A 13,846-nucleotide genomic window follows, 5' to 3' on the forward strand; every position below is an offset into this window, starting at 1 on the left:
ATATTATCATTTATAAGTTGTAATATGGTCGAGTGCACAGATGGGCTTGGGCCACATCCATCGAACCAATGAGTGTCAGAGGGTTGGTTTCGCTGGCCCTCCACGGACAAGTCCGGAGGCCCTCCGACATAGACTCTCGGGGCTCCGCTGTAGCTACCAGCTACGGTGGCGAGCCCATGTTTCCACCTCCAGACAAACCCGTCGAACCTTCGAGGGCCTCGACCAACGAGCCCCCCGCGGATGTCCCGCGAGGCCTCCTCCTGTCCATGGATCGTGTCACGGGACCCATAGGAGGAGCGCCCTGCGGCTTCACGGCCTTGATCAATAGAGGTGAGGCGACCTTCTCCAGCAAGATCTTCTGCGGCCTCTCTGTGGGCGGGGCGGCCTGAACTTGTGCTGGGCTCCCGGACGAACCTCGGGGAGGGGGACGCAGGTCTATGGCGGCATACATCACCGTTTCTCCACGGATGGGTTGAGGAGGCCTCGAGACAGAATCCTTGAAGGCCTGAACAAACAAGTCAATAAAGACGGGTGGCAAAGCCCAAGAAAGAAAAATTGCTAGGACCTCACCTTGCAGAGGGTTGCTGATGACCCACAAGTATAGGGGATCAATCGTAGTCCTTTCGATAAGTAAGAGTGTCAAACCCAACGAGGAGCAGAAGGAAATGACAAGTGGTTTTCAACAAGGTATTTTTTGCAAGCATTGAAATTGTCGGTAACAGGTAGTTTGATAGCAAGATAATTTGTAAGGAGCAAGTAACGGTAACGGTAAATAAAGTGCAGCAAGGTAGCCCAATCCTTTTGTGACAAAGGATAGGCCAAAACATTCTCTTATGATAAGCAAAACGTTCTTGAGGGTACATGGAATTTCACCATATCACTTTCATCGTGTTGGTTTGATTCATGTTCGCTACTTTGATAATTTGATATGTGGGTGGACCGGTGCTTAGGTGTTATTCTTACTTGAACAAACCTCCTACTTATGCTTAATTAGCCCCCTCGCAAGCATCCTCAACTACGAGAAAAGTATTAAGATAAAATCTAACCATAGCACTAAACTTTTGGGTCCAAATTGGTCCCTTACGAAGTAGCGCATAAACTAGGGTTTAAGTTTCTGTCACTCTAGCAACCCATCATCTAATAAATACTCCATAATGCATTCCCTTAGGCCCAAATATAGTGAGGTGCCATGTAGTCGACGTTCACATGACACCACTAAGGGAATCACAACATACATATCATCAAAATATCGAACGCATATCAAGTTCACATGATTACTTGCAACATGACTTCTCCCGTGACCTCAAGAACAAAAGTAACTACTCATAGATGAAAATCATGCTCAAGATCAGAGGGGTATTAAATAGCATAATGGATCTAAACATATAATCTTCCACCAAATAAACCATATAGTAATCAACTACAAGATGTAATCAACACTACTAGTCACCCACAAGTACCAATCTGAGATTCCGGTACAAAGATTGAACACAAGATATGAACTAGGGTTTGAGAGGAGATGGTGTTGTTAAAGATGTTGATGAATATTGGCCTCCCAAAGATGAGAGGGTTGTTGGTGATGACGATGGCTTCGATTTTCCCCTCCAGGAGGGAAGTTCCCTCGGCGGAATCGCTCCGCCGGAGGATAAAAGGGCTCCTGCCCAAGTTCCGCCTCAAGACGATGGTGCTCCGTCCCGAAAGTCCTCTCCTGATTTTTTTTGTATGTCAAAATGACCTATATACCAGAAGATGGGCACTGGAGGTGAGCTGGGCTGAGCACAACCAACCAGGGCACGCCCCCCGGGGGGGCTGGCGTGCCCTGGAGTCTTGTGCTCACGAGGTGGCCCCCCTCCGGTAGTTATTTGCTCTAGTATTTTTTATATATTCCAAAATAATTCTCTGTAAATTTTCAACTCATTTGGAGATGTGCAGAATAGGTAACTCTGACATAGCATTTTCAAGTCAAGAATTCCAGCTGCCAGCATCCCCCCTCTTTGTGTAAACCTTGCATATTATGAGAGGAAAGGCATTAGAATTACTCCATAAGCATTATTATGCATAAAAACATTGTAAATAAGAGTAGGAAACATGATGCAAAATGGACGTATCAACTCCCCCAAGTTTAGACCTCGCTTGTCCTCAAGCTAAAAACCGATATCAAAAAATATACCCACGTGCTTAGAGAGAGAGAGAGAGATGTCGATAAAAACAAAATACGGACATAGAAGCATCATGCTTATTATTATAGCAACAACATATTTTATCATAGAACTTTATCATATAACTTCTCATGAACAAGTAAAAATTCATCACAACATCGAAGTAAAAGCATAAACTCTATTGAAAACCAACAAACTATGTTCTCTGTCAACTTTGCAACTCCAATTCATCATCTTTTCAGAAAGGGTCACGTATCGGAGCCTTTTGGCAAGTCCACATACTCAACCATCATATAATCTTCTACAATTGCTAAGACTCACCTCATACACATGAACAAAATGTTTCAACCGGACACATAGAAAGATAGGGGCTTATAGTTTCGCTTCCCAATGTATTCACCTCAAAGGTGATGTCAACAATAATAACTCATGCTCACTCATATCCAACTAGATATATGTGCCTAGATCTTTCCTCACCACATGATGCTTGCAAAAATAAAAATAAAAAGGAATAGGGAAGAATACTTTGACTCTTGCATAAAAGTAAAAGATAGGCCCTTTGCAGAGGGAAGCAGAGTTTGTCATGCGCTTTTTGGTTTGTATGTGAAGGAAATATGCCCTAGAGGCAATAATAAAGTTGTTATTTATATTTCCTTATATCATGATAAATGTTTATTATTCATGCTAGAATTTTATCAACCGGAAACTTAGTACATGTGTGAATACATAGACAAACAGAGTGTCACTAGCTTGCCTCTACTTGACTAGCTCGTTGAATCAATGATGGTTATGTTTCCTAACCATAGACATGAGTTGTCATTTTATTAACGGGATCACATCATTAGAGAATGATGTGATTGACTTGACCCATCCGTTAGCTTAGCACGATGACCGTTTAGTTTGTTGCTATTGCTTTCTCCATAACTATACATGTTCCTATGACTATGAGATCATGCAACTCCCAAATACTGGAGGAACACTTTGTGTGCTACCAAATATCACAACATAACTGGGTGATTATAAAGGTGCTCTACAGGTGTCTCCGATGGTGTTTGTTGAGTTGGCATGGATCAAGATTAGGATTTGTCACTCCGATTGTCGGTGAGGTATCTCTGGGCCCTCTCGGTAATGTACATCACTATAAGCCTTGCAAGCAATGTAGCTAATGAGTTAGTTACGGGATGTAACATTACGTAACGAGTAAAGAGACTTGCCGGAATGAGATTGAACTAGGTATTGGGATACCGACGATCGAATCTCGGGCAAGTAACATACCAATGACAAAGGGAACAATGTATATCGTTATGCGGTTTGACCGATAAAGATCTTCGTAGAATATGTAGGAACCAATATGAGCATCCAGGTTCTGCTATTGGTTATTGACCAGAGACATGTCTCGGTCATGTCTACATAGTTCTTGGTAGACCGTTTTTACGCACTATCGGTGTCGTGATTGATATGAAAGAAGGCAATATTAAGTGTCAATTTCCTTTGAGGAAGGGTATGGAGCACTTCCCTAGAACAAGAATTAGGCCACCATATGAATCAATCATGAGGGCATCTTATGGATCTCGAACTAAGGATGGCAAAACTTAGATCCTTGCTTTATGCCTAGCTAAGGGCATAAAACTATAGCGCTTGTTGGGAGGCAACCCAACGAATAAAATTTAGTTTTGCTTTTTGCTTCCTGTTTTTGAGTGTTATTACAATTATGCTACTGTTATGATTGTGTTTTTAGTGTTTTAATTAGTTTTTGTGCCAAGTAAAGCCTTTAGGATCTTCTTGGGTGATAGTTGTTTGATCTTGCTAAAAAAACAGAAACTATTATGCTCGCGAAAATAATTTTTGTTTTTAACCATAGAGCGATAAAATACTAATTCCTTTTGAAGTAGATTAATATACAAATTGCCCAGGTCTTCCTAATTTTTCAGAATTTTTGGATTTACGGAAGTATTTGAAATATCCAGATTGCTACAGACTATTCTGTTTTTGACATATTCTGTTTTCTTTGTGTTGTGTGCTTGTTTTGATGGCTCTATGGTTTTCTTTGATGAGTTTTTGTCATAGAAAAGTTGTAATACAGTAGATATAATGCAAGAACAAAATATGAATTGGTTTGCTACAACACTTAGAGTAGTGATTTGTTTTCTTATACTAACGGATCTCACGAAGGTTTTGTTGAGTTTTGTGTGATTGAAGTTTTCATGTTTTGGGTTATCTTACGATGGATGAAGGAATAAGGAGTAAGAAGAGCCTAATCTTGGGGATGCCCCGATATCCCAAGCTATTATCCAAAAGAGAACAACAAACTAAGCTTGGGGATGCCCCCGAGTGGCATCTCCTCTTTCTTCTAACGACCATCGGTATTTTACTCGATGCTATATTTTTATTCGTCACATACTATGTGTTTTGCTTGGAGCGTATTGCATGATATGTGTCTTTGCTTGTGTTATTTTGTGTTTTAAGTCTTGATTCCTTGCTGGACACACCTATTTGAGAGATTCAAAATTATTTCATGACTTGTTAGAATTGCTCTCTATGCTTCACTTAAATTTCTATGAGCTATGGATTTGCTCTAGTGCTTCACTTATATCTTTTTGAGCACGGTGTGCTTTAGTATTTTTGAAGAAATGATCTCTTGCTTCACTTAGATTTATTTGAGAGTTAGTAAAATTTTCAAGAAATTCTCTCTTGCTTCACTTAAATTAATTTGAGAGAAAGAAAAATTATGCTCATGATCTTCACTTATATTTGTTTGAGCTTATCAGAAGCAACATATGAAAATAAGTTCCAAAGTGATAGATATCCAAGAAGGATATAATAAAAACTTTCATGAAGATCATTGGACAAAATAAACTTGATTCTTAGTAATAGTTTTGAGATATGATGATGTGATATGTGAGTCATCTTGATGAGTAATTATGCTTTAGTAAGAATATTGGTGTTAAGGTTGTGATTCCCTATGCAAGCATGAAAGTCAATAATTATGCAATGAAATTATATCCTACTTGTGGTGCATTATTCGGTGTTAATTATGCTTAATGCTCACTTATGAGATTATTCGTTTCTTGGTTGGTCGCTTCTCAATCTTTTGCTAGCCTTCATTTTGCACTAAGTATGATCACTACTGGTGCATCCAAAAATCTTTTAACCAGTTTTGCCATATGAGTCCACTATACCTACCTATATGCGGTATTCTTTTTCCGTTCTAAGCAAATTTGTATGTGCCATCTCTAATATTCAAAATAAATTTCTCTTTTGTGTGTTGGTACCGCTAACAAGGCGGTGAGGGGTGGCTAATATTTTCCATGCTAGATGTGTTATTCTTACGATGAGTGTTTATTCACTTGTCATTGCACGAGAGTAAGGCAAAGGTATTAGGGATGCCCAGTCCTGAAATGAAAAATGAATTTACTTTATGTTTTCAAATAATAAATTCCTTGGAAAGTGTTGGTTTGGAAGGCACCCGTGGATACGGTTAGCCATGAAAAATGAAAGTATGGTGGAAAAAGGAATATACTTTAATTTCTGTTTGGGAACCGCCTATGATATATCTAGCACGGAAAGTGTTGGGAACTGTAAGTCATTTTCGTTGATGGGAAAAGTATGCCTCTCAAAATGTTTTTATCTCTCAATTTTTGTTTTGAGCTCTCGCACCTCTACAAATCCCTACTTCCCTCTGTGAAGGGTCTTTCTTTTACTTTATGCAATTTTTATTTTGAATTTGAGTCTCCATATTCTCTTATAAAGCACCAACTAGGAGACACTATGGTCATACTTGAGCATTGGGTGTAGTTAATATGCGAGTGTGTTTCATGAATGGATCAATGATTGAGCATAATGGGCTAGGGATAGCTTATTTTAGTGTTGATATTTTGAAAGACATGGTTGCTTGTTGGCATGCTTGAGTATTTAAATTATCATGTCAAAACTAGACTGTTGCTTTGAACAATATAGAAGTCCAAATGTCCATGCTATAAAGAAAATAATATGATATGACATGTTAGACAACATTCCACATAAAAAATTCTGCTTTTGTCATTTACCTACTTGAGGACGAGCAAGAATTAAGCTTGGGGATGCTGACATGTCTCCAATGTATCTATATTTTTTGATTATATTGTTCCATGCTATTATATTATCAATCTTGGATGTTTTATAATCATTTTATAGTCATTTAATATTATTTTTTGGTACTAACCTATTGACATATTGTCAAGTGCCAGTTGTTGTTTTTTGCATGTTTTTACATCGCAGGAAATCAATACCAAATGGAGTCCAAATGCACTGAAACTTTTTGGATATTTTTTTGGACCAGAAGACAACCAATGGGCCGAAGAAGCACCTAGGGGGTGCTCCGAGGGGACCACAACCCACCAGGGCATGCCAGGAGGCCCAGGCGCGCCCTGGTGGGTTGTGCCCACCTCGGGTGCCCCCTGAACTGCCTCTTTGCTCTATAAATACCCCAATATTCCAGAAATTGTAGGGGAGTCATCGAAAATCAATTCCAGCCGCCGAAGAGTCCAGAACCACCAGATCCAATCTAGACACCATCATGGAGGGGTTCACCACTTCCATTGGTGCCTCTCCGATGATGCATGAGTAGTTCTTTGTAGACCTTCGGGTCCGTAATTAGTAGCTAGATGGCTTCCTCTCTCTCATTTGATTCTCAATACAGTGGTCTCGTGGAGATCCATATGATGTAACTCTTTTTGCGGTGTGTTTGTTGGGATCGGATGAACTTTGAGTTTATGATCAGATCTATCTTTTTATCCATGAAAGTTATTTGAATCTTCTTTGATCTCTTATATGCGTGATTTCTTATAGCCTTGTATTTCTTCTCCGATATTTGTGTTTTGTTTAGCTAACTTGATCTATTTTATCTTGCAATGGGAAGAGGTGCTTTATAGTGGGTTCGATCTTACGGTGCTTGATCCCAGTGACAGAAGGGGAACCAACACGTATGTATCATTGCTACTAAGGATAAAACGATGGGGTCTATCTCTACATAGATAGATCTTGTCTACATCATGTCATCGTTCTTATTGCATTACTCTATTTCCCCATGAACTTAATACACTAGATGCATGCTGGATAGCGGTCAATGTGTGGAGTAATAGTAGTAGATGCAGGCAGGAGTTGGTCTACTAATCTTGTACGTGATGCCTATATAATGATCATTGCCTGGATATCGTCATGATTATTTGAAGTTCTATCAATTGCCCAACAGTAATTTGTTTACCCACCGTTTGCTATTTTTCTCGAGAGAAGCCACTAGTGAAACCTACAGCCCCCGGGTCTCTTTCTCATATTATTCGACTTTATGATCTATTTTATTTGCCTTTTATTTTCAGATCTATTAAACCAAAAATACAAAAATACCTTGCTGCAATTTATTCTTACTTATTTTATTTGTCATTCGATCTATCAATCTACTACAATTTATTCAAGTCTGTTTTGCCAATTTCTGGCACCGTTACCCGAAAGGGTTTGACGACCCCTTCAATACGTCGGGTTGCAAGTAGTTGTTATTTGTGTGCAGGCGCCGCTTACGTGTTGTTGCTTGGTTCTCCTGCTGGTTCGATAACCTTGGTCTCATCACCGAGGGAAATACCTACCGTCGTTGTGCTGCATCATGCCTTCCTCTTTGGGGAAATACCAACGTAGCTTCAAGTCGTATCAGTGTCATGGTTTGAATAATATTGCTTTCAACATTAATAGGTGTACCTGAGATATAGTGTTTAATTCTTTGTCCATTGACCACCTTCGGGTTAGTACCCTCTGCATTATTAATTTTGATAGCCCAAGAGCGATAAACCTCCTCGATAATATATGGTCCATCCCATTTAGAGAGAAGTTTTCCTGCGAAGAATCTGAAACGAGAGTTGTACAAAAGAACATATTCACCTTCCCTCTTTTGGATCCTTTTATCATGCCATCTTTTAACTTTTTCTTTAAATAGTTTGGCATTTTCATGGGCTTGGGTTCTCCATTAATCTAGTGAGCTAATATCAAATAACCTCTTTTCACCGGCAAGTTTGATATCATAGTTGAGTTCTTTAATTGCCCAGTATGCTTTATGTTCTAACTCAAGAGGCAAATGACAAGCTTTTCCATAAACCATTTTATAGGTAGACATACCCATAGGATTTTTATAAGCTGTTCTGTAGGCCCAAAGTGCATCATCCAATTTCTTAGACCAATTCTTTCGGGACCTATTGATAGTTTTTTGTAATATTAGTTTTATTTCTCTATTGCTAAGTTCAACTTGACCACTAGATTGAGGATGATAAGGTGATGCAATTCTATGGTTAACATCATATTTAGCAAGCATTTTACGGAAAGCACATGAATAAAGTGTGAACCACCATCAGTCATTAAATATCTAGGGACTCCAAACCTTGGGATAATAACTTCTTTAAGCATTTTAATGGAAGTGTTGTGATCAGCACTACTAGTTGGAATATCTTCTACCCACTTAGTAACATAATCTACAACAACCAAAATATGAGTATACCCATTAGAGGAAGGAGAAGGTCCCATATAATCAAAACCCCAAACATCAAATGGTTCAACAGCAAGTGAATAATTCATAGGCATTTCTTGACACTTACCGATATTACCAATTCTTTGACATTCATCACAATATAGAACAAACTTACGGGCATCCTTGAAGAGAATAGGCCAATAAAAACCATATTGCAATACCTTGTGAGCAGTTCTATCTCCCACATGATGTCCTCCATAAGCTTCGGAGTGACATTTCCGTAGGATTTGTTCATGTTCATGCTTAGGTACACAACGTCTAAAAATACCATCTACTCCTTCTTTGTAAAGATGCGGGTCATCCCAAAAGTAATGTCTTAAATCATAGAAGAATTTTTTCTTTTGTTGATATGTAAAACTAGGTGGTATGTATTTAGCAACAATATAATTAGCATAGTCAGCATACCAAGGAGTGTTGTGAGAAACATTTATTGCAGCTAGTTGTTCATCAGGAAAACTATCATCAATAGGTAGTGGGTCATCATGAATATTTTCTAACCTAGACAGGTTATCAGCTATGGGTTCTCAACTCCTTTTCTATCAGTAATATGTAAACCAAATTCTTGTAGCAAAAGAACCCACCTGATGAGTCTAGGTTTAGTGTCTTTCTTTTCCATAAGATATTTTATAACAACATGATCAGTGTGAACAATTACTTTGGAATCAACGATGTAAGATCTGAATTTATCACAAGTAAACACAACTGTTTAAAATTCTTTTTCAGTAGTAGCATAAATTCATTGGGCACTGTCTAGAGTTTTGCTAGCATAATGAATAAAATTTAATTTCTTATCATCTCTTTGTCCTAGAATAGCACCAACATAATCGCTAGCATCACACATAATTTCAAAAGGCAAGTTCTAATCAGGTGGTTGAACAATAGGTGCAGAAGTCAAGGCTTTCTTAAGTGTTCCAAAGGCTTCTACACAATCATCATCAAAAACAAATGGAACATCCTTTTGTAAAATATTTGTAAGAGGCCTAGAAATTTTAGAGAAGTCTTTAATAAACCTCCTATAGAAACCAGCATGACCAAGAAAACTACGAATACCTTTAATATTTTATGACCCAAGACAATACCTTCATTAACCATAAAGTGGCACTTCTGCCAATTCAAGACTAGATCAGTTTGCTCACATTTGTGCAAAACTCGATCAAGGTTGCTTAAGCAATCATCAAAGGAAGTTCCATCAACAGAAAAATCATCCATAAAAACCTCAACAAATATTTTCACAAAAATCAGAGAATATAGCAGTCATACATCTTTCAAAGGTAGCAGGTGCATTGCATAAACCAAAAGGCATTCTTTTATAAGCATAAGTTCCAAAAGGACAAGTGAAGGTGGTTTTCTCTTGATCAGGTTGTGAAATAGGTATTTGAGAAAAACTAGAATATCCATCTAGAAAACAAAAGTGTGTGTGCTGAGATAGTCTCTCTAGCATTCGATCAATATAAGGCAGAGGGTAATGATCTTTTCTAGTAGCTTTATTTAACTTTCTGAAATCAATTACCATTCTGTAGCCAGTGACAATTGTTTGTGGAATAAGTTCATTTTTATCATTATAAGCAACAGTAATACCCCCCTTCTTGGGGACACAATGAACAGGACTTACCCATCTACTATCAGCTATAGGATAGATTATACCTGCTTCCAGAAGCTTTAATATTTCAGTTCTTACCACTTATTTCATTTTAGGATTCAAACATCCTTGATGATCAACAACAGGTTTAGCATCAGGTTCCATATTAATCTTGTGCTGACAGAGAGTGGGACTAATGCCCTTAAGATCATCAAGAGTATACCCCATAGCAGCTCGGTGTTTCTTCAAAATTTTCAATAATCTTTCTTCTTCATGTTCTGAAAGATTAGCACCAATAATAGCATGATATATCTTTTTCTCATAGAGATAAGCATATTTCAAAGTGTCAGACAAAGGTTTTAGTTCAAACACAGGATCATCCTTAGGTGGAGGAGGACCTCCTAGAGTTTCAATAAGCAAATTGTGTTTGATCAAATGTTGTTGTTCAAAGAAAATTTTATCTATCTCATTTCTTTCATGCACATGCATATCATTTTCATGGTCTCGCAAATATTGTTCTAACGGATTAGTAGGAGGCACGGCAATAGATAATTCTTTCTTATGAGGTTTTCTACTAAACTTGGAGAAATTAAACTCATGAGACTCATCACCAAAGCTAACACTGACAATTTGTTTTTCACAATCTAGTTTAGCATTAACGATGTTCAAGAAAGGTCTAGTCTACCAAAGACAATGGACAAAAATGGTCTTGCGGGGAACCAAGAACTAGAAAATCAGTAGGGTATTTTATTTTCCCACACAAGACTTCAACATCTCTAACAATCCCAAGTGGTGTGATGGTGTCTCTATTAGCAAGTTTAATAATAACATCTATGTCTTCTATTTCAGCGGGTGGTATGTCATCCATAATTTCTTGGTATAAGGTAAAAGGAATAGCAGTCACGCTAGCACCTAAGTCACATAAACCATGATAACAATGATCTCCTATTTTAACTGAGACAACGGGCATGCCAACAACCGGTCTATGTTTATCTTTTTCATCGGGCTTAGCAATTCTAGCAGCTTCATCACACAAGTAAATAACATGCCCATCAATATTTTCTACCAAGAGATCTTTAACCATAGCAACAGTAGGTTCTACTTTGATTTGCTCAGAAGTTTTATGTGCCTTAATATTACTTTTGCGAACCACAGTCGAAACCTTAGCATGTTCCTTTATCCTAATAGGGAAAGGTGGTTTTTTAATATAAGCAGTAGGCACAACTGGATCAATATTGTAAATAATAGTTTCATCTTTAGCTATTACTGGTTCTTTAATTTCTTCTTTAATAGGGGGGTGATATTTAAACCACTTCTCCTTAGGGAGATCAACATGAGTAGGAAAAGATTCACAAAAGAGGCTACTATCTCAGAGTCAAGTCCATATTCAGTGCTAAACTTGTGAAAAGCATCGGTATTCATAAAATATTTAACACAATAAAATTCAAGCTTAATACCTGACTCTTTACCTTTGTCAAGTTCCCAATCTTCAGAGTTGCATTTTTGTAAAAGATCTCACCTGAATTCAATAGTCTTCTTCATAAAAGAACTAGTACAAGAAGTATCGAGCATGGATTGATCATCACGAGAAAGCCGAGCATAAAAGTTCTGAATAATAATTTCTCTCGAGAGCTCATGATTGGGGCATGAATATAACACTGACTTAAGTCTCCCCCAATCTAGAACGATACTTTCTCCTTCATGAGGCCAAATATTATATATATAACTCCGATCACGATGAACTAGATGCATAGGATAATTTTTTTGGGTGAAATTCCAATTTCAATCGATTCCAGTTCCAAGATCAAATATCATAGCATAGCCTATACCATGTCAATGCTTTTCCCTTCAAAGATAAAGGAAAAATCTTCTTCTTAGCTTCATCTCCGGGCAAACCTGCAAGCTTAAATAATCCACAAATTTCATCCACATAGATCAAGTGCATATCAGGATGTTCAGTTCCATCTCCTGCATAAGGATTAGCTAGCAGTTGTTCTATCATACCCGAAGGAATTTCATAACCAATATTTTTAGTAGGTGCATTAGGTTGAGGGGCAACTAATTTTGGTTCCGTTCGAGGTGAATATACCCCGAACAAACCCCTCAAAGGATGGTTTTCCATCGTAGCAAGTAACAATAAATTTCAGCAAGTAGTAATAATTTTCCTTACCAAGTGCGCTTCACTCCCCGACAATGGCGCCAGAAAAGTGTCTTGATGACCCACAAGTATAGCGGATCAATCGCAGTTCTTTCGATAAGTAAGAGTGTCGAACCCAACGAGGAGCAGAAGGAAATGACAAGTGGTTTTCAGCAAGGTATTTTCAGCAAGCACTGAAATTGTCGGTAATAGGTAGTTTGATAGCAAGATAATTTGTAACGAGCAAGTAATGGTAACAGTAAATAAAGTGCAGCAAGGTGGCCCAATCCTTTTGTGGCAAAGGACGGGCCAAAACGTTCTCTTATGATAAGCAAAACGTTCTTGCAGGTACACGAGAATTTCACCATATCACTTTCATCATGTTGGTTTGATTCGTGTTGGCTACTTTGATAATTTGATATGTGGGTGGACCGGTGCTTAGGTGTTGTTCGTACTTGAATAAAACTTCTACTTATGATTACCCCCCTCGCAAGCATCCACAACTACGAGAAAAGTATTAAGATAAAATCTAACCATAGCATTAAACTTTTTGGTCGAAATCGGTCCCTTACGAAGTAGCGCATAAATTAGGGTTTAAGCTTCTATCACTCTAGCAACCCATCATCTAATAACTACTCCACAATGCATTCCCTTAGGCCCAAATATGGTGAAGTTCACATGACACCACTAAGGGAATCACAACATACATATCATCAAAATATCGAACACATATCAAGCTCACATGATTACTTGCAACATGACTTCTCCCATGACCTCAAGAACAAAAGCAACTACTAACAAATGATAATCATGCTTAAGATCAAAGGGGTATTAAATAGCATAATGGATCTGAACATATAATCTTCCACCAAATAAACCATATAGTAATCAACTACAAGATGTAATCAACACTACTAGTCACTCACAGGTACCAATCTGAGGTTCCGGGATAAAGATTGAACACAAGAGATGAATTAGGGTTTGGGAGGAGGTGGTGATGTTGAAGATGTTGATTAAGATTGGCCTCCAAAAGATGAGAGGGTCATTGGTGATGACGATGGCTTCGATTTCCCCCTCCGGGAGGGAAGTTCCCCCGTTGGAATCGCCCCACTGGAGGTCAGAAGTGCTCCTGCCCAAATTCTGCCTCGAGACGGTGGCGCTCCATCCCGAAAGTCCTCCCTGATTTTTTTTCTAGGTCAAAATGACCTATATACCAGAAGATGGGCACCAGAGGTGGGCTGAGCTGACCATAACCACCAGGGCGCGCCTGGGGGCCTGGCACACCCTGGTGTCTTGTGCTCACCAGGTGGCCCCCTCCGGTTATTTGCTCCAGTATTTTTTATATATTCTAAAATAATTCTTCGTAATTTTTGAGCTCATTTGGAGATATGCAGAATAGGTAACTCTGACATAGCTTTTTTCAG

This window comes from Triticum aestivum, chromosome 7A, assembly GCF_018294505.1.
Source record: "Triticum aestivum cultivar Chinese Spring chromosome 7A, IWGSC CS RefSeq v2.1, whole genome shotgun sequence".
NCBI lineage: Eukaryota > Viridiplantae > Streptophyta > Magnoliopsida > Poales > Poaceae > Triticum > Triticum aestivum.